Source organism: Tympanuchus pallidicinctus, unplaced genomic scaffold, assembly GCF_026119805.1.
Source record: "Tympanuchus pallidicinctus isolate F22 unplaced genomic scaffold, pur_lepc_1.0 scaffold1, whole genome shotgun sequence".
Lineage (NCBI taxonomy): Eukaryota > Metazoa > Chordata > Aves > Galliformes > Phasianidae > Tympanuchus > Tympanuchus pallidicinctus.
This window is the reverse complement of record NW_026294618.1, coordinates 103,498,179-103,523,867: the sequence shown is the minus strand read 5'-3', so window position 1 is coordinate 103,523,867 and position 25,689 is coordinate 103,498,179. Positions and strand designations below refer to the sequence as shown.

At 45.4% G+C, this 25,689-nt stretch overlaps 1 long non-coding RNA gene across 6 annotated transcripts in view; it reads right to left on the bottom strand.

Annotated features, from left to right (window-relative positions):
- LOC128079059 (uncharacterized) overlaps window positions 1-25,689 on the bottom strand; it is a 118,718-nt gene that overhangs the window by 53,947 nt on the left and 39,082 nt on the right. For 3 of the 6 annotated variants that reach the window (XR_008205967.1, XR_008205974.1, XR_008205971.1), the window contains exons 2-5: window positions 6,191-6,325; window positions 5,242-5,715; window positions 4,047-4,219; window positions 811-886 (exon numbers count right to left, since the gene is read on the bottom strand). This is a non-coding gene — a long non-coding RNA (uncharacterized LOC128079059). Of the gene's footprint in view, window positions 1-810; window positions 887-3,306; window positions 4,220-5,241; window positions 5,716-6,190; window positions 6,326-25,689 lie in introns of all 6 variants that reach the window. The other 3 variants (XR_008206019.1, XR_008205978.1, XR_008206005.1) reach the window with 3 other exon arrangements.

The window sequence follows — 25,689 nt, the reverse complement described above, 5'->3', positions numbered from 1 at the left end:
TGTTCTCTTTTGGGTTTCACTGCACAGCTTGGAAGGGATGCAAAGAAACACCCTACAGCAGGCAAATTGTTAGCAGCTGAAACCATCAAACTTTAGCACTGGGCCAGCATCTTGCTCAAGCCATAGCAAGACTGCCCAGGATGAGTTTGTGCCTAAGATTATCTACTTGGAAATATAACTGCAGCAACACACTCTAACAATTCAATATAAGACTGACGTGTCTCTTCATGCTGGCCAGTCTGCTTCCTGAGCACACCAATCCTTTGGTTGTTCTGATGCTCCTGCAACACTCGTGCAGAAGACTGCTCTGGTTGTTTCAGGTCCCACAGAGTAATTCAAATTTGACAGCAAATCCTTGCCATACATCTGTGAGGAAGCAAGGCACAGCTGCTGCTCTTCAGCAGCCTCCTCAAAAAACACTAACATCAGCAGACACAGCTGGTTTGTGCAGCTGAAATTGGAACTCCCCCCCCCCCAGGCACTAGAGGCTCCAGTGTTCTCACATTCTCTGGGTAGTGTGTGCACCTATACAAAATCACCTTTGCAACAAGTTATTCTTCTACTTGGCCCTGAAGCCTTGGCTTTATTCCTTCTCACAGCCCAGAGGAAGCCAGCCCCACAGCTCCCAGTGCTGGAGCTCTGCACATCACCTGCAGCCATGCAAGAGAAATAGTTGAGGTGTTAAATCCCTCCAGCCAGACTGTCCTGCAGCAATGCAAGCCGTCATCATCACCAAGAACTGCTCCTTCCTGCAGCCCCATCCCTCACCAAGACCTTAATCTGTCCCCACATTCCCTCCAGCCCCTTTACCTGGTGAAAGGAGAACTGCAGGATGACCTCTAATCACCAGCAGATAGTGTTTACACCAAGGTCCTACATTACAATGCTGGAATAAAAACAAAAAACAAAAACAACAAAACGAGTTCAGTTGCTGCATCTAGATGATGGGATAGAGCTGCCTAAGTATGTTCTATCATGTTGACAACGTGCGGCATTTGGTTTAATTTTTTAGTGTTTTGATTGAGTTGTAGGGTTATTTTTGTTACTGGAGAGAGCTGCTAGTCACACCATGTACCCCAGGGCAGTAAGACCCAAAATTCAGCACAGGAGCCCATCAGTAGGCCAGAGGATTTGGGTAGAAGGGAGATACTGTCATGACTGGGAAGAGGAGGAGATGGTGGGAACACGGGGCAGGTTTTACTGCAGCATCACACCTTCTGTCTTTCCGTCCTAGCTGCCTGAAGACTTTTCACTCCCAATTAATCTCCAGCACCCTGATACAAGACAAGAATCAGCCCTACATTTTTATTTATCTGATTCTTTTTTGGAAGGCAGGGCATTTCAGGGGCACCATGTATACAGTAAATATGAGGGGAGTGAGGAGCACCTCCTTGTCCTGAAAAGTCATAAAGCAGACAGTCACAGTCATTAAAAAAAACCATCCAGAGACACCCTTTAACAGCCAGGTTAGGCATGAGCAGGAGGTACCCATGACAGCTATGAAATGCAACATATTCATGCAAGACCTCGGAAAGCAAAGACCTGCAGGGATTTGCAGCCCCATAGCCAAAACAACGAGGGCTTTCCATGGGACAGGATTACTGGACACCCTGCTGGAGACAAGGATCAAGAGCAGCGGAAGCAAGGGGAAGTGAATTCAGTCTCAGTTTAAGTGGTGAGGCAGCATAATGAGGAAGGGAGCTATGAATGGCAGCCCCAGGGCTGTTTGGGGTGACTCCAATGCATGCACTGAAGGAGAGGGCCACTCACTAAGGGATGGGGCTGAGCTGCCTCCCAACCACAAGGGCATGAGTGCAGCACAAAGCACTGGAGCAGGATCATAGCACATCCACACTCACTACAGACCAACTTTTAGCTGGTTTTCAAAGTGAAGCCTCTACTCACAGCTAATGGGGTCAAGCAGCTGAACAGTACGTGGCCTCAGAACTGGCCACCCTGGGCACCCCAAGCCACCAGCCCTAGGGGAATGCAGGCTTATCAGGCCAGGAGGTCCACCAGCCCCAGCTCATCTGGGAAAGTGTGAGTCCCACCACAACTGCAATACCTTTTCTCAGATCATACCTCACATGTGGCAAGCATTTTACAAGACAACAAAAAAAAAAAAAAGAAAAAAGAAAGAAAAAAAAAGATGAAAAAACAGAAATAAACCCATTGGCTGAGAAGTACAACATGGGTGCGAACCTTGGGAGCCAGCACAGATGAACAGTGTTGTGGCAGAAGAGAGCTGCTGTCCATCAGGAGAGTGGCCTAAATATACAAAATAAGTGACAGGAAAGGATGGAAAAAATAAAGGTTGATGTAAACAAACAGCAAAAGAGTCTGAAATAGACAAACTGGAGAAGGGTTTGTTTCTGGGCCATGTTTTCCTGCGGAACACAATATATTACCTCCCCCCCCCAAGTGACAAAGCTGTAACCTGGTCTCTGTAGAGGTTACCTGCTCCATAGCGGTCTATGAGCTGGGCTCCTACAGCCAGGTAGCTTCAATTAAATTATCAGGTTTAGGACCTGCTTATTGGATGTTTCACGTACCGCAACAGTTTCTGGCTGCTTTCTTTGCTGCTATTGTTGATACAGCATCAACACCACAGTTGTGCACTGACTTGATCATATTCTAAGAGCTGGAGGTCGCACCCTGAAAACGGTTCTCTCCAGTAAACTGGATGCAGTCAATGTTTGATGAGTGCTTTTGTGAGACTGCAGAATGAGAGCTGCTAACAAGCAGGAGACAGGACAGGGCAGGAGAACAGACAGCCTGTAACTGTGCTGGGATCGCTTCAGACCTCCAGGATGAGGCTGCACAGCACCACACTCCCAGAGCTGACTGCAGAGGATATCACATCCACACCCATTCTCTCTCAGGGCACTTACAAGCTCCCCTCTACCATTGCCAGCCAGCATGGATGAAGACAACCAGGTTTATCCCATAGCTGCTCCTCAGATCCTTCCCCAGACCCTACTTTGCAGCTGGCCAAGGAGTTCTGCCTCCAATCCCAAATGGGCAAAGAGCTGTGCAACACAGGTGTATTCAATTACTACACTCTCAAGTCAGCTCTGGTTGTCCCATCTTTGGGAGAGGAGATGGATTCAGAATGTGTTCCCAGAGAAGTCAAGTCAAAGGATAGGGTTTCGGAACCCTTGTTTTACAAGTCCAACACCACCTCCACATACACAAAGATGCAGAGATTCTCAGTGCACATAGATGCGTTCTATTCTTAATCAAAGCCAAGATATTCTTAACGCCTACAACCTACAAGCGCTTAAAAAGCAGATGCTTGACACTCACCTGTGCTAGCAGGCAGGGCCTGACCACAGATCCCATTTGAATGGCAACTTTGCACCCAATCAAGTGCTAACAGCAAGTCCCCAGCAGCTGCAGAGGGCTGAGGGCAGGAAAGGAACGAGGTGGCTGTGTGCCATGTCTCCCCAATCCATAATGGTGGCTTTTGGGAATGGTTGATTCATTCTTTAGTGAGTAAAAATATAACAAATAGTAATAATAATAAATAAAAACCCTCTGTTCCTTGGCTAGCACATCATTAGAAATGTATCTATCTGAAATAATTAAAATCTAAAAAAAAAAAAAAAAATTGGCATGTTTCTCCTCCATAAAATTGCCTCTGAGGCCTTGCAAAGCCAAGTGCATTTGCAGAGTGGGAAGGGGAAAGAAGAGATTAAAATAATTACAGCTTTCCTTGAGTGGGTCTGCTTAAGAGGAGATTAAAAAAAGGCACGTCGAAAAATCCCCTTGACTCCAACCTCTGCTGGCGCCCATCTGCCATGTACTTAAGCCACCTCGGCTGCGCTCCCAGCCCGGCCCTTGGAGGCTCTGTGCATCAGGATGTGTGATGCTTCCCCTAGAAAATGAGCCTGGAGATGCTCTTGACAAAAATGCCTGCAGGCTGCAACACATCATCCCCATAGCATCAACCCAGCTTTGTTTGGTTCCCCCCCCACCCCAGCTCACTGAGGGGAGCATGGCCACTGGCCAAGCCCATGGCCATGGCACGCACGTGTCATACATACCTCTGTGCTGGCTCTCAGAAGTACCACTGGATCTGGTGCTCTATTTACTGCCAAGCTCTTGACCACCTTTGTAGTCCTTTATCCATATTCACCCCACTCCTCTCACAGGAGCACTGTGAATGAAGATGCTGGAGAAAAACCACATCTTGCACAAGTTCAGCATCTGCAATAACCTGCAGTGGCACAGATCCACTGGTGTCAGAGCCACATGGCTTTGCAGGACGTCCCCAATGCACCAGACCTGCCTGCTTTGTTCCCAGTTTTCCCTAATTCCTGACAGACACAGAGGATGTGCTCCTTTGTATGTGATGCATTGGGTTGAGCTGGGTGGCACTGTGACATTAAACTTCTTTGAGAAGGGAAGGGGAAGGGGAAGGAGAAGGGAGAGGGGGAAGGGCAAAGGGAAGGGGAGAGGGGAAGGGGAAGGGAAGGGGAAGAGGAAGGGCAAGGAGAAGGGGAAGGGGAAGGACAAAGGGAAGGAGAAGGAGAAGGGGAAGGGCAAAGGGAAGGGGAAGGGGAAGGGAGAGGGGGAAGGGGAAGGGAGAGGGGGAAGGGGAAGGGGAAGGGGAAGAGGAAAGGGAAGGGGAAGGGGTAGGGGAAGGGGTAGGGGAAGGGAAAGGGGAAGGGGAAGGGGAAGGGGAAGGGGAAGGGGAAGGGGAAGGGGAAGGAAGGGGAAGGGGAAGGGGATGGGGAAGGGGAAGGGGAAGGGGAAGGGGAAGGGGAAGGGGAAGCGGAAGGGGAAGGGGAAGGGAAGATCCCACCCTAAGTACCAAGGAGGCAGTAGGCACCATGACACTGAGCTGAGCCTGAACTTAGCTTGATCCTGTGTCACTCTTTGTGCCTTCCCACAGCTTTTCCTCCAGAATGGAGATGTAAAAACAAAAGATTAAAATACTGAGTGCCTGATTTCGTTAGCATCAAACTTCATTATTGCGAGCAGCTAATAGGAAATGTGGCTTAATTGTTTTAATTTGCCTGTTGATTTATTAAACAACTGTTTCCTTGGAGCACGTGGCCACTTCATCTCCTACTTCTGTCCCTGCATCACCAGAGCCTGGAGTGCCACAGCTCTTGTGGCAAAGGCTCTTCCTTGAGGTGCCAGGGGTTTGGAGGCCAAGTGCCCCAAAGCAGCGCCCAGTGGGAGTTAACACAGAAACACTGGAGCTGTTCTGCTCCAGTGTGTGCATCCTGTTACCTGCAGCATGGTTGGAGTTTCTGTCTGCAGATGGGGAACAAATGACTGAGAACATAGTTTTTGAAAGGTTTTGAATCACCCATTCGCATGGCACATGCATCAGCAGGCAGGAGAGGAGTTCCTGGGTCTCCACAGGGTAACATTAGCACATGAAGGAGAAAGAAATGCATAAATATCAATAAATACCTCCTTGGCAAAGGGACAGAGAATTTTTTTTTTTTGAAACAGTTTAACAGGAATTTGGAGAAAACCTGTAGCAACTTGCACTGAATTCATGAATCAGATATACCTCAGAAAGTATGCTGGTGATGCAGTGGCATGACTTAATTCTGCCATGCTCCTGAGCTGTACTGAGGTGCTCCATGCTGTGGGCTGCTTTGGGGACTCCTCCCTTGGCTCATGTTGAGTGTCCTTCCTCTCTGCTCTTCACTTTTTCCCAGGGTAAGAAAAACCCATCTGTGCTCTCTGGAGTTCCTGGAAAGGAGAGGAAACACATTCAAACTACAGAAACCCCAACATTACAGGCATTAAAGGCATTTTCTGAATCTGCCAAGCTTGCGCTCCAGTGTGCTATGCCAGTGCTTATGTAAGCAATTAATTTACATAATAAAATTTTAATAAAGATGCCTGATGAGTGCTCAGCTGTGTTTTTCCCCACATGCGATGGAGGATTCTGTGACTAAGCCCAGCACTGCAGAGCACAGGAATCGAACCCACTCATGCAGTGTGCCAAAGAGCTGCATGGGACACCTGTCCTGGCACAAAGAGCCCCACAGAGCTGTCGAACTGTCCCTAATTAAGTGTAAGATGACTGTATTCATTCAGAGGTGCCGCATCGATCAGAGCCAGCGCTGCGTCCATCACTCACGCCGATTTAAAGTTCCCGACTCTACGGCAATCAATACATGCAAATGCAGCTGCCAGAGAATTAAGATGATTTAATTCTTACCAAAAGTGCCGGGATCAGAAAGATCACAAGATGGAAATGCAGCTCAGGTCCACGCGACACGCTCCGGAGGGAAGTCTTGTAGCACTTGGCTGCCTTCAGTCTGTAAACAGCAGTTTAGATCTTCATCAGGAGGAACTGGGGAAAGGGAGCAGACCAGATGTGAGCAGATGTGAAATCTACTGTTGTTTGACTTTGTGTGATCTCCTATAGCTCTGACATAGAATCATAGAATTATAAAATCATGTGGGTTGGAAGGGACCCATTGAAGGCTATCTGGTCCTACCCCCCTGCACTGAGCTTACAGCCCTGTCCAGCCTGACTTTGGCTGTCTCCAGGAATGGGGCACAAACACCTCTCTGGGGAACCTGTGCTATTGCCTCATAGCCCTTATGGAAAAAAACTCCTTCCTTATATCCCATCTAAATCTCCCCTGTTTTAGTTTGAAACCATTTCCTCTTGTCCTATCACACAGACCCTATAAAGAGCCTGTCCCTTCTTTCTTAGAGCCCCCCGTTAGATACTGAAAGGGCATCCATGGACTTGGGAACCTGCTTGTAGCAGTCTCAAGAGGGCCAGTGGGAGACATCTGGTCCTGCTGGGGCGTACAGTCAGTGCTCCCTGCCTGTGAAAAGAGCCCCATTCTCTGCTCCCTGTTCCTTACTCCTTGACATGTGGAAGAGCACAGTGGTGAATAACATCAGCAGAGGAGAGAGGTTATAGAGGGGAGCAGAGAGGCAGAAAAAGAAGGGCTGAAAAAGATGACAACTCTACAAAATAAACTATTAGACAAAGCTGGTTTGAAGTCCAAATCAGTCAAAAAAAAAAAAAAAAAAAAAAAAAAGGGAAAAAAAGCTTTCACAGCTTCATAGGATTTTCAAGCTATTATGATGAAAGAAAGGTTTGGAAGTTGCCATCGTCTCATCATTGCCCATCTCCGCTGCTCATCACTTTCAGGTTCCATCCTAATAACCTGTGGGTGAAGGAATCCCATTTTGAAATGATCCACTTTCATCTCTTTCTTCTCAGGAGATGATGGCACCGAGTGTCTGTCTGCTGTCCTCAAACTCTTATGCTACCCCAGAGACCACAGCTCCTTGGGACAACATTGCCGCAACCAGCCACCCTCTAATGAGATCCCCCCACCACCATTATGCATATCTAAATACCAACAGGAGCCACTCAAAACCTCCAGCATACCATTGAGAAGTAATTGGAGTGTTTCTCATTTTGACATGTCAGCAATTAAAAAAAGACCAAAATGGGGAAAAATAGATCTTTTTCTTTTGTACTCTCCCTTTTCCCCCTTTCATTTCCATTCCTTCTCTCAGACACAGGAACAATCTGGGGAACAATGCAATTTCCAGCTATGAAACAAGGGCAGGAGCAGTCAGCTAGCAGCTGGGCTGCTATCTTGGGTTCTTGGCCTGTTAGCTGATCTGCCAATGAAGACTTCTGTATATGCAGAGACTCATGCACATCTATCTATTTACCTACTTTTAGAAGTATGTATATATATAAAGACTCCTTTATCCACAACCAAATCATAAAATCACAGAATCATTAAGGTTGAAAAAGACCTCTAAGATCATCCAGTCCAATCCCAACCCATCCCACCATGCTCACTGATCACATCTTCAGTGCCACAGTTCTTGGGCACCTTTAGGGGCAGTGACTCCATCACCTCCCTGGGCAGCCTATTCCAGTGTCTCAGCACTATTCTGGAGATGAAATTGTTCCGAATATCCAACCTGAACCTCCCCTGGCACAGCTTAAAGCCATCCCCTCTTGTCCTATGGCTGTTGCCCGGGAGCAGAGGCTGACCCCACCTCACACAGCCTCCTTTCGGGTCATTGCAGAGAGCCACGAGGTCTCCCCTGAGCCTCCTCTTCTGCAGACAGAACAGCCTCGGTTCCCTCAGCTGCTCCCCATCACACTTGCGCTCCAAAAATGAGGTATGGCTTCACCAGGGTGGATGACAGTGGGAGAATGTCTTCTTTCAACCAGACCTCCAGGCTCCACTGGCAGCTAAATGCCAGGCGTCAATGCTTAAGTAGCCTCATGACAGAATAAAAATTAAAAAAGAAGTGTGCAAGAGGCACATATTCACCATGCTCAGCTTCCTGTGGAGCTGCTCATGCAGATTCACCACACCTGCGATGTTATTAGAGATGAGTGGACAAAACCAAGGGTTATAGAGCTCGTTTATATTTGTATATCTCCTTGGGTCCATTTATCACTTTGCATTTATCTCTTTGCTGATAGTGCCTCTGCCAACGCACTCCAAACTCCAGCAGAGCCAAGCCACATCCACCTCAGTACCTGGGTGCCATTAAATGCCAGGGTACAAGCAAAGCCCAGAGTAAGGGCAGTGCAGGAGGAGGCTTTAGGTCTGTTTTCTCCATAACACTGCAGATGGCAGCAGCCAGTGGGAGTACTGGAGGTTGGTGGAAGCTTGCAAGGTGCTGCCTCACAGCTCCATGAACTGACTGCTGGTGTTTAAGTGCCTGAGCGTGATCGCAGTGCTCTGTGCAATTACTTTGCTCTCATTCTGTGACCCTGTGAGAAAATACAAGGGTTTCATCTGCAGGTTAAGCTTTTATTTCAAGCTTTGCTCAGCAACAAATCCTGCTCAGTCTTAGCCTGCAAAAAACCCAAAGATTACTCTCTAAATCAAACAGTATAAGCAAAAGCAAGAATAAGGGTGTAGATTCATAAAACAAAGTAAGGCCCAGAAAATCAGGTTATATTTCCATTGTTAGGAAATTACAGCGTTGACACGATCATTTTACTGATCTGAAATACTAACCTCCCAAGTCACCTCTAATTAAGTGGAAAGCCACAATATTCATTTAAATGTGCTGTATCGATTACAAGCGCTCCAAAACCAATCAATCTATCTTTCCATTTCAAGTACTGAGCTGCGAGTGAAGCAGCAAACACAGACAATGCTTGCTGACAGCTATAGAAAACTTCACCTACCAAAAAACTCACAGCTGCCCAGCTCCTTGATACAATCCCCTCACCTCAAGCCTTGGCCACCACCTGCTCCTTCTAGCACCCAGAACCTCTCCATCTCATCCACTGCTCCTCACTGCCACTTCTTACATTAGGGTTTTGCAATGCTAAATCAGCTATGATTTCTGGGCTGTGCACAGATAAAAGAATTCAATCTTGGAAGAAAAGCTATGCTGTAAGCAGTGGATCAGCTCTCAAAAGGGGATTTATTTTGCTGTTAGTCTGCTACACGCAGTTCCTCACCTCAAGTCCAGCAGAGGAGGGCACAGTGTGTCCCCTTGAGGACACTCCACTTACAAGCATGTGGTGGTCCAGAGAAAAGGCACCCTCTGGGTTGACCTTGGTCACTTTGGCTACTTTTTGGCAGATTGCTTTTTTTTCTGGAGTGAGGGAAAGAATCATACAATCACAGAATCATTATGGTTGGAAAAGACCTCCAAGATCATCTAGTCCATGCATCCACTTACCACAAGTATTTCCCCACTAAACCATGTCCTTAAATGTTTCTTGAGCACCTCTAAAGATGGTGACTCGACTGTGACATCTTCCTGGGCAGCCAGTTCCAGCACCTGACTACTCTTTCAATGAAGACATTTTTCCTAATATCCAACCTGAACAAGCCCTGGTGCAACTTGATGCCATTTCTACTCATCCTATTGCTGTTACCTGGGAGAAGACCCCTCACAGCTCTGCTGCCCTTCTTTGGACACAGACCAGGGCCTTGATGTCTTTCTTGTACTGAGGGGCTCAAAACTAAACACAGCACTCAAGGTACAGCCTCACTAGTGCCAGTACAGAGGGATGGTCACTTCTCTGTTCCTACTGCCAACACTATTGCTGATACAAGCCAGGATGCCACTGGCCTTCTTGGCCACCTGCACACACTGCTGGCTCATGTTTTGCCGAGCATTGTCCAACACCCCCAGGTCCTCTACACAGTCTTCCAGCCACTCTTTCCCAAGCCTGTAGTGTTGCCTGTGGGGTTGTTGTGTCCAAACTGCAGGACCTGGCACTTGGTCTTGCTGAACTTCACCCCATTGGTCTCAGCCCAACTATCCAGCCTATCCAGATCCTTTCGTAGGGCCTTCCTACTCCCAGGCAGATCAATGCTTCCTGCCAACTTGGTGTCATCTGCAAACTTACTGAGGGTGCACTCAATGCTCACCAATAAAGATATTAAGCAGGACAGGCCCCAGTTCTGACCCCTGGGGGACACCACTCACAACTGGTTGCCAGCAGGATTTAACTCCATTCACCACCACTCTCTGGGCCCAGCCATCCAGCCAGTTCTTCACCCAGCAAAGAGTGCACCTGCCCAAGCCACAGGCTGCTGAATTGCAGCTCCCTTGCTTGTGGTGGCTTTCTCCTTTTGTTTGGCTTGTGACAATTAAGATGCCTACTGGCACTGAGCAAACTCTCACCACTCAGAACAGTTCTCTCACTTATTTCCCAAGAATCTGCAATCTTATTATCCTTAATTACACAGCACATTATAATGCCCTAGTATTACACAAAATTTGAACTCTAGAAAAATATGCAGCATGTTATGATTTAAGTTAGTAAATACAATTTCATCTCAATAAACCTTTTTCTCAGTTTCAGATCTTGGTGAGAAAGTTGCAGCAATTGTTTAGGAGTGTCAGACAACTGAGTCACACCAAGATAACAGCAATTAGCCATCAGCAGTGCACGTTTTGCTCAGAGTTGAGCACGTATTTCCCATTCATGAAAAGCAGCAAAATGAAAAGAAGATTTTTTTATAAGAGTCGTGTGTGCTGTCAGAAACAAAGTATGAAAAAAATATGAAAAAAAATCAATATTAATGAGAAGTAGATAGTGAAAATGCTATAAATCTGCTGTCTGCACAATTTTCCTGAAATGCTGTTACTTTATTAAAAAAAAAAAAAAAAAAAAAAAAAAAAAAAAAGAGGGGAAATAAATACATAAGTGAATAAATCGAAGCAAAAGGAAACAGAAGAGAGAACAAAAGAAAGGGAAGGGGAGAACAAACCCCAGCCCAAGGACTTTGCTCACAGATGGGATGGTCTCAGCCGCTCACTTGGATGTGAATGGCGGGGCTCTGTTTGCCAGGCTATGAACTTTTCAAATGCTTGCACCATATGTGTGCTGCTGACTGGATGCTGTTTTCCAGCAAAATGAATTACAGAGGCTCCCTCTGGTGCAAATTGGATGAGTTCTCAATTTTCTTAACTTTGAAGCTTCGTGTTTTCAGCCAAACCTAATCCTTAAACACTTGGCTCGGGAGCCTGTAGCAGAATGAAGAAGTGAGGAGGCCAAATGGTGAAATGGCACCTCCCCAAAGAGGCTCCTCTTTAAGAGGCGTTCTGGTCACATTAGTGAGCAGCTTCAGGGAGCAAAGCTGATGGCTGGAGAAGTGGGAATCAAAGAGACCAGATGCCTTTGTTGCTACCTGAGCACAAGATCCAAACAATGTACTTTTAAGAAATCTGTGGGAAATAGGAACTGGATAAACTTGCTTTGTTTGGAAGAAAGCTCTTGTGTATGCTGCCTATGTGGAACAGAAATTATCTTACCAGAAATTAGACTGCACAGGACTAATTGAGAGTATCCTAAAAGCAACCGATGAATTCTTCTGGACTTCTGTGATTCCGGTTAAGGTCTGAGAAAACTTCTCAAACACGTTGCTCTGTTCCAGAAATGTTCTGAGTTCTCAAAAAACTGTCCTAAATGTTTTATTGAGGAAATGAAGCAGCTACATGTGCTGAAATGTGAAACACTAAAAGATTTAGTGAACTCCTGCTGCAAAATTCAATCTTAAAAAATATGAAAGAGTAAGGAAAAAGTTTTTTGCTGAAAATATTGAAAAACAGGCTTTAAATTTGATAGCCTTTTAAAAAAAGATTCCTTTTATTTCTGATCCTTCCATTAACTGCCTGGTTTGGGACAAGCTATAATAACCTGCCACAGAAGGAAATATACTTAATTGATAATGTCAGTGAAAGTCTTGTGGAGCCTTCCCTCAAAGGGGCTTTGAGTAGGCAGGCTCCTGTGAACCCTGAAGTCATCACTGCATTCCTTATTACAATGACATCAATCCTCGGACCAGAAACCATCTCCCTGCTTCCACAGAAACCTGATAATTACAGTAATTATCTGGTGATCCAGTATGGCTCTATTCTATTAATTGAATCTTACCTCTGTTGTTAGTAGTGCTGTCTTCAGACAAAAGGACATCAGACCCAGCATCATAGACCATTGGGCTGATCTGTGTTGTTACGGGTCCTTTGGAGCCAGAAAGGCTACAAGCCACAACTAAAGACAACATCATAAGGTTCTCCCCCAGCCTGCTTACTGAGTCAAGACATAAATGTTTGGTCAAGAAAGTACCTGCCTCGTGCACACACCAACCAAAGTCCAAAGGAGAAACCCTGGTTCTGTTGAAACAGAAGGTAAAGTAAGCCTTGACATTAGTGAGGACAGATGTCCTTCAGCAAATCTCTGGATTTTTGGAGTCTTGTGGGATTTACAAGTGCTTCACAGGACCTCCTGTATGAAGCCTGTTAAGAAGCAGCTGCTCATTTGCCCAGGGCTCATTTGTCACCAGCTTCCTCCTCTTCTCTGCTCTCTGACAGTCCAAAAGACGAGCTGCCTGGATTCCTGATTCAAGAGTGTTTTAAGACCTCAGATTTTATTTACATTTATTTATTCCTCTATCTTTTCCCATTGCCTACTTCAGTAATCCTCATCAAATATTTATGCTTCTTTATTTCCCTGCTGCAGACCATTTAATCATTTCTGCGCTGCTATGGGGTTCTGTATCCCTGGTCCATTTCTTTCTTCTTAATTGCTGTGTGAAAACAGGCAATCTCTGATTTCATTCTCACAGATACATCTTTTTATTCTCACTGTGTTCCTTTCCTACCCACCCAATCTGCTTACAGTGCAATGTTTAAGGAGGCAGCCATCACTCCTACTGTCCCTTCCTTTCCTCATGCTTTCCTTTTGATGATCAGAGTACCTTCGCTTCTCTCCCCTGTGACACTGAGATCCAGATCATAATGGTCCGGACTTTCCTTCATTCAAGCTGATGTTATTGATGGCTGTGCAACCAACCTGACTAATCACACAGGAAGCACGTGAGAGGGTAGGGTTCCATCTGGTTGATTTTGAAGAGCTCAATGGGCAAATAAGATGATCCATAAAATGTTAATTGTGGCCCAAACTCTGTCCGTAGCTTGAGCTGTCATTGCTCATCAAGGCTAAGCCAATTTGCACAGACCCACCTCTGGCTGAGGTGCCACCTTGTCAGTAAAACAAGTCAGTGCACTCTTTGAAATGTGTTGTGATAAATTATGTCATGATTATACATAAAGTTTCCCAGGAAAGCAATAAAACTTCTCTTAATGTCAAAAAATAATATTTTACTAAAATACAGCAGTTTCTAGTGGGCTTATGAAGATCATTCTGACTTTTGGAAAACACAGGACTTCACAAGAAACTATACAGGCAGTTTCTTCAGTATGAAAAATTGCACGTGGGATACCACTGTGGGACACTACATGGTGATTATGGCAGGGGAAATGGAAAGGAACTCACACCAGAGAAGTGGGAGGGGGGTTAGGGCTGAGCCCTTGGGCAGGAAAGAATACAGATCAAATCAAACAGCCCTGCTAATGTGAAAGGAGGCAAACGGAGCTGCTTGGCTGTATAGAATACCTGTCACTGCACTTACTCCCCCAGAAAAGAGAAAGCGCAATCCTTTGAGGATAGAGCAGAGACGAAATATCACCGCATATCTCAAGCTCAGAGCTTATCCAGAAGAACTGGGCAAACTGAGTTGCTCCACGTTCCCAGAAAGGAAGGTCTAGGCTTGGTAATGTATGATAATATCATCTTTCTTCCCTGTTTTCTTTATTTAAAAGTTCATCTTGGTCTTATTAAGTCAATTTTAATAGTGGCACATTTACACAAGCCTGCCAACGCACTTTTAAGAGAGAACTGAAGTACCACAGAGACATACACATGCAAGAAGCCCTGCAGGGATGCAGTGCCAGCTCAATACCCCAGGAAGTTAGCAGGTTATTAAGATAAATGATTATCATGAGATTGGTTTTAAAGTTTGTAATAAGTACAGAAATTTAGAGGCCTGTTTAAATTATGGCATCAAGACACTACCTTGTAAGAAAAATTCCACTAAGGTCAAGGAACATGGGATGGAGGATATATAGAAAAAAGTCCATAAATGTCTATCAGCTAAAGCTGGGTTTTAAAATCAGTTTTAAGGTTTTACAAGATATTTGAATCCTCAGCTTCTGCTGAATCACAGTGTTTAAAGCATTATCCTAGTGCTATCCTGGTTGTATAAGGAACAGAACATGGTAAATCCAAGGTGTACTTGATTGGAAATGAACCTTTAAAAAAGAGTAAAGAAACAGCATTGTTTTTATTTTAAAAATAAGTAAAGAATAAGCTCTTTGGTAAAAGGAGGGGACACCTTTTCTGTCCCTGTGGTGCTTCGTGCTGCCATTACAATTTCATAGGCAATTAAATATTTTAAGTTCTGAATTATTTTTCAACGGTCTTGGGAGCTTGAAGAGGTCCCAGTTATGCTAAGTAAGTTTGTGGACAGTTTTAAATCTGGAGGAGCTTTTGACTACCCTGGGGTTTGAAAGGCCTTGCAGAGATCTAGACAAATTAGAGAGCTGAGCAAACACCAACCACATGAAATTTAACAACAAGAAGTGCTGGATTCTGCACCTGGCACAGGACAATCCTGGCTATATGTGCAGACTGGAGGATGAGGGGCTGTAGAGCAGCCCTGCTGAAAGGGATCTATTTGCTCATGGCAAGTTGAACATGAGCCAGCAGTGTGCCCAGGCACTCGAAAGGGAACAGTGGAACTGGAACCACGATAGCAATTAAATAAAAAAAAGCAACCAAGATGGACATTCAGTCTTATCAAAACAGAGTCAGTGGGTAGGCTGCTCTGGATAAATTCCTGCTGTCACCAAAGTCAGAGAGAGAGTTGTCAGTACACGTATTAGAGGCTGAGGTGAAACCACGTGAGTGTCAGAAAGCTGTCTTGCCCTATCCGTGAAGTAGGGATGGTGACTCTGTTTTTCTTCCTTGCTGAAGCTCTGCTGTCTATTTACACAGTCCCAGAACATCCTTAGTAGAGCAGGACCTTTTGTTCTTTCACATTCATTTCTTATGTGGGATGTGATGTTTGAGGTCAGTCCAAAAGCCCCTGGGTAAAATGGTTTTGCACTGTTTTCTTCTTAAAAATGATCTTTTAAGACAAACTACTTCCTCTCCTTCATTCTTGCTGGCTCTGTACCTTCCAGTATTGCAAACCCCTCCAGATAATTCATTTCTTGTAGCTCACCCACAGAAGTGGCCTCTACCATTTAGCACGTCTGTGTTTGGAGCAGGTTGTAACAGTGGTTTGCTACCAGCACCTTCAGCACCTTTGCAAAGACAGGCACTGAAGGACATCTCTAGAGATCAGCTATGCACAGTGGGGTGTCCTACAACCCCAGAGTCATCTCAGGAATTGCTCGTCTGTTAGGGAATCAGAGTCATAGAATCGCAGAATGGCCTGGGTTGAAAAGGACCACAGTGCTCATCCAGTTTCAACCCCCTGTTATGTGCAGAGTCACCAACAACCAGACCAGGCTGCCCAGAGCCACATCCAGCCTGGCTTGAATGCCTCCAGAGATGGGGCATCCACAGCCTCCTCTTTTCTCTCTACAAAAAGGAGAGACAGAAGAGAATTTGATAAAAGTCATGGAGCTCAAGTCCTGTCCTGTGTTTTCAGTTGAAAAGAATAGCTTAAATAGTATCAGGTGTGATAACAATCAATGTTGGAGAGGGCATTTAGGAATAAGAGAGCAACTCAAAGGCATCCCCACTGGGTAACTGAACAGTTCATGGGCTATACGTTGCAGAAGAAATATGGTTTATAAGAAAATGTTTCCATGGTACACAGAGTTGGTGTTTGCACTGCAATACTGCCAAAGAAGAAACTGAAATTTAAGTGAGGTTGCAGGAAGAAACAGCAGGCTTTTTATGGTGTAAGAGCTGTTGTTCAAGGTCGGTGATAAATAATTCTTGTGTTTAAGATAACACAAGACATGCAGAACTAGAGATAAAATGAAATTCTGCACTGAAAGTGGACAAACTTGTACATCAAGCCGCCCTACGTGTATTACAAACTGATTGTAACAAGGACTACATCTTTGGTCATCTTCCAGAGGAAAAGATTTGGACAGAAAAGAAAAAAAGCCTCAAGATATCCCTTTGTAGTGGAAGAAGCTCTGTTTCAGATCCTCTGCTGTTAAGAAGATGCTCTTCTTCCTTCTTGAAGAAGACTAAGACTCAGCAAGGAAACATAATTCACATCATTCCCACTTGATTCATCTGCCCAGTGGGTCACTTGCTTTGCTGTCTGGTGTGTAAGAGACCATCAGGAGGTTCTTCAGGACTTCAGATGAGAGCAAGATTATCTGAAAACAAGGAGAGGGCTGTCAAGGTGAGCATCACCTCGAAGATAGTGAAAGGATGTGAGATATTAGCACATGAAAACAAATGGAGAAAGTTGAAATAACTTTGAAAACAAATGTTTGAAAAAGATTGGGAAGATCAAGCAGAGAAGACAGCATGAAAAATGAAACCGTCAAGGAGATAATGAGGCATAAATGGCTGTCAGAGAATAGGAAGCTCCAGTGGGTGGATCAGATGCATGTGACAGAAAAGTGAAAACAGCCAAAACAAGTGATGAAGTGGGAGCTTAGATCTTCAAAGAATGCCAGGCTATTCACTAGAGGACTAATACACTTTGAAGCAAAGGATACAGTCAGGAAGGTAATTGAAAGGAGGTAGGGAATGGCTGGGAAGAAGACAGCTATTAAGTCAAGGGTCAAAGAGAAGTGGTACAAAGCAGGGTGCTGACAGAGACCAAAGGGAGACGGCTTTTCATGTTCTGTTGGAAGTGCCATTAGAGCAAGGGGCACAGACTGGGCTTGTCCAAGTCCATGGGGAAACAGCAGCTAGTTCGGGCTGATCTTTGACAGTAGGCAGGCATGGACAGAGGGAATGTGGGCTTCAGAATAGCAACAAAATAGACCCGCTGGTGGTAGATTAAGGGTGTCAGTGTATGGCTGGGAGGGGGTAAGGAGAGACAGCAGAAGCCTTGAATTTAGTATTGACATGCTTTCTGTTCATCTGCTTTCCAAAGTGGTCACGGCGAAATACCAGGAAAAGCCTGGAGTCATTGCAGGCTTTATGGGCGGTGAAGAAGAAACCGCTGGAGCTTTTAGGTAGCTGTCCTACCATCATTCTGTAATGACACATTTTTACAAGTGTTGATTTTCTGTCCGCTAATTTTATCCTAGTTTAATTAAAAGCAACCAGAGAGAGTAAGAGAGACAGAGGAGGGGGGGAGATAAAGTTACTGGACTTCACATTCCACAGACACAAGCACGATTTGGCAACAAAGTGAAGCTCTTGAGGTTTTCTTCCTATTTTTTCCTGTTTTTAATGATATGTGCTAAGTTTATATTTATGGAGCCGCAGCTCCCTTGCGCTGTCACTTCTGGCTGGCCTCATTACAGCTCTCGCAGCACATGGCCGTTAATACTAATTCCATAATGACAGTGGAGCACTGAAGTAAAATTTAACAGTTCCTCAGTTAATCATTAAAATTAGCCTATCTCAGTGGATGCTGGATCTTCTAATGTTTGAGAGCAACGCAATTTCAGGTAATAAATGAGATGGTGAAAGAGGGTTTTTAATGTGTTATCACCCCGTGGAGGGCAATATGAGTGCCTTCATCCTGGCTCAGAAAAGTTGGAAGGAGCTGCGCGAGCCAAAGCCTTTCTGTAATGGTTCACCAGGCAAAACCTATTTGGACACAGCCATAAGGCATCAAGAGGTCAAAGAGGCTTAAGCAAATCAAAGATAACCGGAGCACAGCGTGTGAATGACCACGTCGTATTTTCTGATGTACTTTCAGAGGTGTTGCTGGGTAGAAGGAAATGAAAAGGGAGGCACAGTGTTGGTCGGGATGATATGCACTGCAATTAACCCTGCCAGGCACAGATGCCTGGGGCTTTTTCAGGGCTTCAGTCAGATTTCTTTTATTATTATTATTCACTATTTTCTATGTTATTATTCCCAAATTGGATGATGTTGCCTACAAGATGAAATGCCGTGGCATGACCTTGAGATTGATGCAGCCTCAGAAGCTGGGGGGACATTAGAAATGGCTCAAGAAAGGGGCAGCTATCCTGTCAGGTTAATGAGGAATTCCTGCCAATGAAGGCTTTTCATCAGACAAAAAAACAAAAACAAAAACAAAACAAAACAAAACAAAACAAAAAGCATTTTATCACTGGAAAGACAAGATTTGCAACAATAAAAGATAAAAATTTTTACAAGCAGATGACTGGTGGGAAATCATTATTACAGACGCTTCAGAAATAGTCACTGTTGTCTCTTCTCAAATGTTTCTGATTAAAAGTTGCAGACAAGTTTTCTTAAATAATGGTCTCAAAATCTTTGCCTCATTCCAAGAAGAAAACCACTGAGCTAAATAACTGCTGAGCTAATAAACACTTTAACTTGTGGTCTAGTTGCTCCTTTATGAACTACTGTCTTTAACATTATTGCCTTGAGCGTTGTGGCCACACAAATCTGTCTGTGCTCTGTAGGTGGAGGATTTAGGATGAAAGTTGGTGCAAGCAGGGCCACTGAATCCATTTCAATGGGTGCAGTCCATCAGTGTGGTACAGCCAGGCTCTGCAGGGGCAAGGAGCAAAGAGTGCCCTGAATGGTGTGAGTGTGGAGCAGTTTGGGGAAGGGCATAGAGCAGGGACTTGCACTCATGCCGTGCAGTTGCTCTAGGGCAGGCATGTCCAACCCATCCTGTGGCTGCCCCCTGACCCACACCATCATAGCAGCAGCTCTGCCCCACCGAGAGGCCTAGCTTTATGGCAGTATGCACATCTGTGAACAACTGCTCTCAAAGATGGAGCACACAAAGAGTAAAATGTCATCAAAAATCTCTGCTGAACATCTGAGAGCTCACTGTGAACAGCTACCACTGCCATCAAACCAGCCTGATGTGTTAACATCACAAAAACAAGGTCACACACTCCTCCAGCTCTATGGTTTTGTTGCTCTCTTTTATGTTTTAATAATAAAAAATATATTAAAAAAGAAACTTTGTTACTTACATACATTAACTATATTCTATATTTTATAGGCAGCCTGAAACACTTCCTCTTCACTCAGTGCAGCCCAACCAAGCCTCATGCTCTAAGGACCTTCCCAGCCCCCAGCACCCACTGGGAGCCTGTAGAAGTCTACAGTGACAGGTCCCTAAACCAACCCAGGGATGCACTGACCAGGGCCACCCCACCGTAACGTATCTTTTTCTGAGCATAATCCTGACCCAAGGGAGAAAGGCAGCAGTGCTGCCAGCCAGCTGTGCTGAATTGCCCCAGCATCTGAGACACATGCTTGCTGATGCCTCACATGTCCCTTTCTTTCTCCTCCTTTCTCCTCCCTCTTTGCCTCCTGCCCAACAACATCCACCAAGCCGGGTTTTTCTCCCTGAGCACTTCTGTGAGTCCATGACCAAAAACAAAGCCTAAATATTTTGAACAGGAAGACACTGGTACAAGTTGGGGGAGGGTAGACTGACTGATGGTACCACATACATTGCTTCTCTTCCTTCAGCAATGAAGCGAAAAGGAAAACACATCAGTAGAGAGGAATGCTGCATTTTCAGGACTCAGCATTCTCATCTTTCCTTTTCAGTGTCCACACATACTATTTTCAGGAAAATAGGAGCTGCTCTTCATAACAGAAGCACCTGCAAGAGCTCACATAACTTTGCCTCTTCTCCCTCCTGCTCTCCCAGGAGATGCTGAGGCCCTCCCTTCATCTCAAAAGACTGCTGAACCCAGGGTTCATTTTTAACACCATTGACTGTCTATGAGAGATCAAGGCCAACCGTAACTCTTCTTCAAGCACAGAGCAGGGATGTTTTGGCTGGCCTGCCTCTGCCCTGTGTTTTGTGCAAGGTCACTGCTCCAGGCTAGTGAGCCTGTGGCTGTGGGGCAGGTCCATGGCATGGGGAGAGAAGTGGAGCTTGGTGCTGCAAAGCTGCCTGCAGCTGGGATCAGTTGTTTGGTGGCTGGTATGGCTGCAGAAAACACACCCAAAATACTTTTTTCAAAGCAAACCAACAGTAACTCATCAGGCATGGCACTAAAATGAAAATTGAACAACGTGTTTAACAAGCAGAGAACAAGATCAGAGGGGACTGTTGTGCAGCAAGGCCTTCTTTAGGAGGCAAGAACAAAACAAAAATATATGGAATAAGGTTAGCTAACTTTGTCCGTCCAAATGAATGTTATAAGGACAGATATTCTGTTCACATGTACCCTTTCAGCAGCGTGTTTAATTTGTTAAGCCCAAGTGGATTCATAAAGTGAGGCCCTTTATCTTCATTAAAACTGATGAGAATGAATTGCAAGACGTGCCATTATTATTCTGGCTTGATTCATTCTGTGCACGAGCCTCCAAAGCGTTCAAGAGCACAAATAGGCTGCAGCATGGCCAGCTTAGGCTTTGCCACTGCTGCACTGACAAACCTGAGCCATCCTTTCCTTCACTCCAGGATATGTAAAAGTAATAGCAGTCCAGCAGCAGCAGTAAAAATAATGATAATAATAATAATAATAATAATAAGGAAGAGGAGGAGGAGGAGGAGGAGGAATTAGAGGAATTGGTTTTCTGTTGTCAAAAAGGGACTATCACAAAAGCAGCAAGCAGACTGTGAGCCTTTGCAACACATTGCTTCCTGTCCCTCAGTATATGCTAAAACAGGTATTTAATTTTGGAAACATCTCTTTCCGAGCTTACAAAGATTTTAATTAACATTTTGTTCATTATACAGAGGCAGAGCTGTGTCTCTTCTTGCTCTCAGATTCCCTGTGCTATGCACCTTTCTTTTGCTGTCTCCTCCTTGCACTGACATTGCTTCCAGAGCTTTTCAAAGCTTTCTGAAACAGCCTATTACTTGGGCCATCAGTCAAAATTAGGCCAAGAAAGAGATTCAAGAGTAAGAAAAGTATGTAGCCCAACTGCTCCAGCTAGTGCCTGCAGGCTGTGCAGAGCAGCCTTGGGCAGGGCATAGCCATAAGTCTTTTGCTGAGTGATAAAGGTAGCATAGCAAATGGTAACAGCCTGTAAGCAGGGATGGTATGTATCACAGCTTCAGGAAAAGGCATGTATTGGACCATCCAGAAAGTTGCATTATTGGATGGGAAGGCAAAATGCTACAGCTGAACGACAAAACAGCTTCTAGAAAAACTTTGCTGTCCTGGTGGATCCCTGCATGAACATAGAAGCCCTTAAACTAAAGTCATTGTTTCAGGATCCCCTTAGGTAACTGAACACGTAGGACACAAACTGTCAGCCATCAGAGTTGCCATATCCACAGCTCTGCTTTGCTCCAGCAGTGATGTCCCAGCACACACCCAGGCAGTTTATGAACCATACAGTGCATGGTTTTAGTCACAGCTCACCAGCAGTGGGACTGTCTTCCCATGCAAGGATGTAACCCTATAAGTCATTTTTACCTTCTAGAACATGGCTATGGCCTGGTCACCTGAAACAGCTTGGAAGAATTTGATCTCCTGTCTCTTCAGGACAAGAGCCCTGTTGCTGTTAGTTCATTAACAATATTCCCATCCCTGGCTTTCTTGAGGCAAGCAGATGTACCAGAAATTGTAAGCACTGATTGAAATGCACCTGCAGGGTAAATGAGACCTCCTCCATGGTAGCTTCACTATGCCAAATCCGTACCCTCACACAGGTGTGAGCAGGAGAATTGCCATTAAAAACAAACAAACACCAAACCAACAACAAAAGCCCTCTTGTCCTTACAAAAAAAGTACATCTCATCCCTCACAGTCTGATACATCAGGAGTCAAACCATGAACCTATAAACAGCACCTCTACACACTCCATGGGAAAGAGTGCAACCTGACTATACAGTTCATTCATTCATCAATCACCTCTTTTTGTTACAGTTGGTGCTTTGAGATCCTCTGGCCAAAAATGAGGAGCCTGTGTTGAGTTTTGAGCATGGTGTGTGCACCCAGAGTGCATTCACCAGCAGCACTGTTACTGGGGACTCCTTGGTGCAGTTTAATGGGCTCGTGTCATCGCTCCCACCCTGGATTTGGATCTAGGTGTTGACCCAAATCCTTGGATATCAGGTAAGCCAATGTGGCTTGCTTCATGATTAAATTCAAGAGCCTGCACTTGGATAAGCAGTTGCTGACTGTAAAGCCCTTACCCGATAGACTAGCACTGCTCTGAGGCTTCTCACAGACACTGCACAGGAATGGAAATCACAGTGAGCTTTGGGGCAGCAGGCTGAAGGAAGTGCATCTGTAAGGAAAAGGCAGAAGTGGATGGCCTGGGGACACGTCCACGCTCACGTTTCCACAAGGGGCACGTAGATCTGATGATGAGTGCTCCTGAGGGCACACAGCTCTCCGTGAGCAGAAATGAGCCCAGAGCCTCTGGGGCTTCAGCTCATTTTGCTGTTTGAGGACGGGCATCCTCACCAGGTCCCAGCAATCAGATTTGGCCTAGCTCCATGGTGTTTCTTTTTCCTTCTCTCTTGGCTTTGTTAAACTCCAGACAGTTGCTCCTGATCTGCATCGTCTCGCCAGCGCATGCTGCGACATCTGTTTAATGTGCTGTTGAGGAAGGATGGGGAGTGAAATGATACCGGCATATCGGTTATTAGTTTTTGAGGAGCTAACGGCTCTTTCTGGCATTTTGATGACAGCACTGTTCTTTAGAGGGTCTTAAAATACAAATACAGACGTGAGCAGAAGTCCAGGCAGAAGAGGCAGGATGAGACGCTCGGGCTGGGTCTGACCTCAGGACAAGCCCTTACTTGCTTTGCTGGCTGACTTAAGTGATGGAAGGGATGCACGTAACCAGGGGGAGGCTTTTTGTTCATGTGTTTTTTCTTTAACACAGCTGCCAGACACCCAAATTGGTGCTTGGGTACCTCAGGAGGAGAACAGTTCTTTCCGGGAAAACTTGCTTGTGGCTTCTCCACTGGCATCTCTGGGCAAAGCTGGGTGCACTATATGGTGGGTGAGCCTGAGGGTGCCACGGCTGTCTGCAGAGAGCACAGAGACAGCATGAAGGGCACACACCCGCCGTTCCCTGAGGTCAGAGAGGCACGCGGATTAACAATTAGCAATGAGTATTTAGCTTGCTGAAAGACCTAAACACAGCAGCAGGAAGCTCGTGCTGGGGAGCTTTAACTAAACTAACCAGCTTGCAGAGTAACACACAGGAGATCTCAAGCTGACAGAGGGGAAAGCTGCTCGCCAGAAGGGATCCCAGCTCGGGGCTGGAAACGTGCAGCATGGCCGTGCCGCGGGGCTGCCAGCCACTGCTAGGCTCGGCACAGCCAGCTTTGCTCTAATTACACAGCCTCTGGCTGCTGGCCCGGCTCCTGGTGTTTCCTTGTCCCCGGCTGTGAGAAGGAAGCCAGAATCATTCTCTCTGGGATTCTGTGCTCGCGTTTGGATCTTGCAGAAAAGGATGGGGTTTTTTAGACTCTCTCCTTTCCAGTGGCACAGCTCACCCGGCTCAGCTCTCTCAAGATTGAATGCTTTTGTCCCCAGGCTTCTTCAGGCAAGGTTTTGGCATTTGCTTGGCACCAGCATTTTTGTTGCCCTTCATTTGCCTGTCCACTGAATAGGGATGCTCTCAATTTCATTTGGTTTGGAGCCCCAGGTTGAAAAAATCAGGCGCAGGCTTCACTATCATTTCATTACATTTTACTGCCACTGCTGAGCAAGGGACATTAATTTGGATGCTGCCTCCTCTGGTTATATAGAGGGGTTGAACAACAAATCTTACAAATAAAAACTCATCGTATAAAATAAACACACTCATTCACACGTATTTCCCCTCTGGTATATGATTACTAGAGTCCAGCAGTGAACCGTGTGCTTTGCACTACAGCACTCTGCAGCTCCTGAGTGAGCCTGGATTCCATCATTCTTCATGCGTGGGATGGCACACAGACAAGATGATTTTGAGAAAAGCCTAAAAAATCAATGTGTGGAGTAATGCAAATGGATTTGACCTCTGTCACAGGCAAAAGCCCCACCCAGCCCCGACTGCTGCCAGGATGCTACTACCAGGTAAACACAGTGAGCATTTGAGTGAAGAATGGGTGCAAAATTCACTTCTGAGTTGTTTTCGCCAGCCTTGATCATCACAGAAGGTCAAGTTCATACAGAGCTGGGTCGATGCCAGCATGTAAATAATGCCACTTTCTCTCTCCTGCCCCACAGCAGGCAGCTGGATTAACACATCACCATTTTGGGGTTGAATTGCTCTACTGTGACCAGTGGGTGTTCAGCAGAACTCTGGTGATGGCATTTCCTGGCCCAGGAAAGGACACACACAACAGATGCCAGGCATCAAAACCATTTCCTCCATTAGGCATTGTTACACTAGGTCCAAAGGCAGAGAGCCTGAATGATGTTGGTCACACTGCCACAACCCCTTGGTGCTAGGTGCTGTAACATGAGGGGTGAGGATTCTTCCATCTGCATGCAGACACACGACATGAGGGATGTCAGAGGTCCTTTCTCCACGCTGGGGCACATTGGATGCACAGGGGCCATGCTCGATGCCTGCTCCTTTTTCTGCAGTCTGTGCTCTCGGCAGCACCAGACCATGGCAACTTTTAAATGATGTTTTTGAGGGAGGGATAATTACCAGCTTTTAGCTTGCTTACCAACTTCAACACTATCAAACCTAAATGCACCCTCTCCTTTCTGAGGAATTATCACCCTGTAATGCAATACCTTTGGCTCACATTGATCCAGCCGTGGTGGATTATGCACAGCTGTTGACAGATAAGATGGAAAATATGAACCAGCCCCTTCTAAGCGCTGGTACCATACAAAGCATTTATTGAATAGCAATCTAAACATTCAGGCTGGTCCTCTCAGATAACCTAATCTATTCCTACGTTAACACCTCCACGCTGAAAGGAATCAATTATGTCTATCAGTCCATATAGATTGGGTGCTGCGTTTCTGGAAGCTTAGTCTTGTCCCTTCATTATTGGGCAATCAATAAATCCTTTCAGTAGGAGCATTTTGCTGTTACATAATGAAAAAAAAATCATATAAGTTTAGCTTCAGCTGATCCTCTCTGCTGTCCTTTTGGGGCTTGGATTCTTTTTTAATGGGAGTAGGGAAAGTAGATTACAATTATAAATTAAGTCCACAAAGCAGATCTGAAACAGAAACCCAACCTGCATTTTCACAAACAGAGCATTCTTTATGCTGCTTATAAGAAAAGATTAGAATAAAACTAGCAATAACCTTGAATTTTCCTTGAATTAATTACCACTCCTCCTTTATTAATAAGCTGCA